Source organism: Cebus imitator, unplaced genomic scaffold, assembly GCF_001604975.1.
Source record: "Cebus imitator isolate Cc_AM_T3 unplaced genomic scaffold, Cebus_imitator-1.0 Scaffold19, whole genome shotgun sequence".
NCBI lineage: Eukaryota > Metazoa > Chordata > Mammalia > Primates > Cebidae > Cebus > Cebus imitator.
Genome location: NW_016107334.1, coordinates 10,069,714 through 10,074,298, shown reverse-complemented (window position 1 = coordinate 10,074,298; position 4,585 = coordinate 10,069,714). Strand labels below are relative to the sequence as shown.

General features: G+C 42.4%; 1 protein-coding gene across 2 annotated transcripts in view; it reads left to right on the top strand.

Moving 5' to 3' along the window:
* Positions 1-4,585, top strand: part of CERS3 (ceramide synthase 3) — a 104,773-nt gene that overhangs the window by 5,565 nt on the left and 94,623 nt on the right. The window contains exon 2 of one of the 2 annotated variants that reach the window (XM_017518759.2): positions 1,992-2,071. The exons of the other annotated variant lie outside the window; for it this stretch is intronic. The gene's annotated coding sequence lies outside the window, so the exon portion shown is untranslated. The remainder of the gene's footprint in view (positions 1-1,991; positions 2,072-4,585) is intronic. 2 annotated transcript variants of the gene reach the window in all.

Sequence of the window (4,585 nt, the reverse complement as noted above, 5' to 3'; positions counted from 1 at the left end):
AAACTCCGTCTCAAAAAAAAAAAAAAAAATATTATAAAAAAACCTCTACAAATTCAGACTCTTGATTTATGACAACATTGGCATTACAGGAAAAGATGGCTATTTGAAAGTCCATGTAGAAATAAATGGATCTTGATTCTCATCTAAAAATTCAGACAGCTCTAAGTATCAATCTAGATGTGACAGGGTTTCTAGGTCTTCTAGGTCTTCACTGTCCAATATGGCCACTACTAGCCACGTGTAAGTATTTAGTACCTGAAATACTAGAAAATTTAAAATTACATATGTTACTCCCATTTTTTTTCTACTGAACAGCATTGTTCTAGAGACAAAACAATATATGTATGACGTTGGGTTGAATGTGATTTCTTAAACAAGATGAAAAAGATCTATAAATTGGATTATGTTAAAAATAAGAACTTCTGTTTCTCAAAGCATACCACTAAAAAGAGTAAAAGACAAACTCCAGGAGAGGAGACATTTGTCATGAATATAACATGCAAGGAGTCATGAATATAACGTGACTTGTTATGCATGTAACAAACAAGGAGTCATATCCAAAACAGAAACAAGGCAATTTTGAAAGGTAGGATCATCACAACAGAAAAATGGGCAAGAGGTTTGAACAGGTACTTCACAGAGAAACATATTTCAGACAGCTAAGAAACATAAAACATGCTCAACCTTGTTGGCTTTCTGGGGAATGCAAATTAAAACCACAATGAAGTACCACTACACACCCACCAGAAAGGTAAAAATTTAAAAGACAGACAATTGAAATGTTGACAAGGATATTAAACCACCAGAACTCTCATACATCACTGGGAGGAGTGTAAATAGTCATGAAAGCTTTGAAAAACTGTTCAGCAATATCTGCTAAACTGAATACACATACGTCTTATGACCTGGTGTTTCCATTCCTAGGTATATGTTCTATAGAAATGCATTCATGTATTTACCTAAAGACATGTTTAAGAATGTTTACAGATGGCACCTTTAAGTGTTGTAACCCCAAACTCAACCCATATTTCCATCAACTGAATGGGAAAACATTGTGATATAGTCATTGGATGAATATTAGATGTCAATGAAAATGAGTTCACTACTGATACATGCAACAACATAGATGCATCTTAGTCCTAAAAGTTGAGTGAAAGAATCCAGATGCCAACAAATGTGCTCGATACAATTGTATTTACGCAAAGTTCAAGAACAGGCAATGTTAATCCATGTTGGTTACAGGGAGGGGGTATGAGGAAGAGTCTGGGGTGTGGTCATACTCTTTGGTGCTTTGTTACTTTACCATCGGTAAGCTATACTTCAGTAAGTAGATTACAGTAACAATACAGCAGTGACAATACTGATACCAGGACTGCACCTTCAAAGATCTTGGTTTAGTTTATCTGGTTAGGTAGAAAGCATGGTCTAAAAGTCTCTCCCAAGTAATTCACATGTAGAACCAGGGTTGGGAACCAGTACACTAATGGTTCACAACTGGTCCTTTGAAAACTCATGTGCTATGACAAACTGTAATCATTACACCAGGCTGTGCTAGGCCCTTATTATCTCTGCTCAAGTTATACTGACTGGAAGACATAATTCACATAGATAAATCTTAGCAACATAAGGAGTCACAGAGTTAACTGCCCTAGAAAGCCAGTCAGGTCACTGAAGGCAGTTGGCCAGGTTGGTAAGCCTGTGCTCTATTTAAGGCCTGTGGCTCTAGCGATTCTTGCCAGATCTTCTGAGTTTCTGAGTGAAGCTGCAAATCTGGATTTCGATGTGAAAATTCCTGAATTTTAACTGTTGGCTCAAATTGTTTTAAAGCCCCATGTACCCATCGAAACTGATTGGCAGGCCCAACTTTGCCAGCACCAAGATATCCCATTGGTTTGAAACTCTGACTTTAGTTTTAGAGCTATTACAGAAGGATGCTTACTGGTACAGTTGTATAGTATATTAATTATGTTTCTCTTTTTCTGCTTCTGCAGGGATGTTGTAAAACAAAAGGTGACATTTATATATATACCTTATTCGAGTTCCTCAGTAGAAAGCTATCATATATACTCAGGTAATTGTCTTTATTTTTATTTTATCTATTTTACCTCTACTGTATTAACTGTAATCTTGGAAAATTAACCTCTGTGACTCAGAAGTTGATTATCTGGCATTGTTTTGCGTATTCTGGGGACAAGCAGAGTTTGGGCAAAGCCAATACCATGCTATCCTCTGTGAAATACTATAGATTCATATTCTTTCCTTTGGATGGGGAGATGCAGGAGAAAGCTTATGTGACAGAAGCAGGTAGCAAAGAGCCGGCATTCAGTGATATTTGCTGTCTGTGCTCTGGTCTTTCCACTCCAACAACACCTCCTGTTCTGATGGGAAGGGAGGAAGAGCTGGATGTGCTAGGCAGGCCTCCAGCTTCCAGTGTCTTATCTGTAAAGAGGAGCTTTCAAAACCACACTCCTTCAAAACCATAAAATTGACCCCAAATGATAAAAAATGATCATTTGTATGCGGAAGAGCCATTCATGAAGCATGTTCACAAATACTGACTTGATGAAAGGCAAAGTCAGGTAAGGTAGAGGGGAGGAGTTGCATTTTTACTGTGAATGCCTAAATTTGAGTCTGGCTCTGTATCAGCTTGGGCAAGTTGCTTTATTTCTCTAAAATTCCTTGTTCACCTGCAGATTGGAAGCATGAATGATTATTCTTGTTGTAAGGATTCAATGAGTGGTTGCTTGTGGGTGCAGCTTTGTAAGCTGTGGTATATACGTTTACATTATAATTTTAATCATCTCATTTACTTTTTGTGGTGGTCTGTGAAAAGCGGGTGTTATTAATTCCCACAAGAACCAGATACCCATGCTGCTGGGCATCTGATCCCAGATCTACGCCCTCCCTGCACTGTCTGTGCTTGCTCACAGAGCTTCCCCTTCTCCCCACCCTGCCCACTCCTAATGGGACCATGCGGGGCTCGGGCAATAGGGCTCCCATCCAAGGCAACTCCCTGCCTTGGGCCTTTCATTTGCTACACCTTCTTACTGAAAGTTTTGCTAAACAGCAAAGGCAGTTCATCACGCATGTATTTTCCCAGCCTGCTTTTGAGTGAAGGTGAGAGTCAATGGTGAAGAGGCAGCCTGCTGGGAGAAGGAGGAGGAGGAGGAGGAAGCATTGTAAGCCACAGAGTGAAGATGCTTCCTGCTCACAAAGACGATGCTGTGGGACGGAGCAGTTCAGTGGGGCCTTCAGGAGTCACACACGGACTTCTGTCGTGGTCACACCATCAGCCCCTCTGCTGGCTACACAGCCTGAACAGATCTTTGGCTTCCAGAATTCATGGGTGTTCTGGAGCTTCAGACCTATCCCAAGGCCCTGTGGACTGGCTGACCCCTAATGTTTGCAGGACACAGGGCAAGAATACAAATGAGGCATCCAGCCCTCAGCCGGGCCCACCCTTTCCTCCCAGCCCCACTTCTGTCCTGCTCAGCTGGGAGCCTGGTGCGCTTGTGTGAGGCCACTGAATGCTGGGTCCCCTGCCTTACCCTCCCCAAGTCTCCTTTGGGCCTTCTCCAGCCCTAGCATTATACTGTGCTGTCACTTTTAAGGGGACAGACCCAGAAAGGGGCCATGCAGGTCCTGGAAGTGGGCTCAGAGCTGCCAGACAGGGAATTCTAGAATCCTTGATCACCTAGGAAGTCTGGAAAGGGGGCATGGATGTGGGTGTGCCTGTCTTCTTGAACCTATGGATTCCTCGCCCAAGGGAGCAGTGAGGTCAGAGGCGGGCCAGAAGGGGATCTTTTAAATTAAAGCCACAGTGTAAGGGTGGGGCTGCTCCTGAAAATTGAGCACAGTGTTCTGGTACACAGTTGGCACTTAATCATACCTTTGACTGATGTGTGACAGAGTGACAAAGGCTGAGCAATTTCAGAATTGCCATGGAATATGTAAGTGTTGCTCCTCTTCTACCTCCACGCTCCATAAACATCCACCTAGCAGCATGGCAAGGGTTGGAGTGGCTGGGATTTCATAAGATGGCAGATGAGCGGCATCCCCACCCTCGTGTACTAGCCGGAAGAGCAGTTTACTGAGAAACAGCTTCACTAAACAGAGAAGAGAAACAATCCAAGGCGCTTGCTCTCCCGGAACAGGAGGACGTCACTGAGACTCAGATGGGTGGCTCTTGGATATTTTTAGAATCCATGTAGGGTTAGTGTCTTTCACATGTATTGTTCCAGGTAATAGTTGGTATATTTGAAGCTGAATATCATCTGATCCTTCTGTTCACTTTTTTTCAGATATTTCTTTCATTTACATCAACCTACAGTCATCTATATTTAAATTTAATGAACATGAATAACACAGAGGAACTCTGAATCCCTTCATATGGCACCTGGAGCTGCTGCCCGAGGGTGGGGATGGGAGTGAAGGGGGTCAGCAGTGGGCAGTTCAACTCTCAGTCCAGTTCCATCACTGGCTCATCTCCAGGGCTCTTCTCCACAGAATTTGGACTTGTGTTTCACAGTAGCACTTCTGCCAAGTACATTTTCTGGTGGATTTTTTTTTTTTTTTTTTTTTTTTT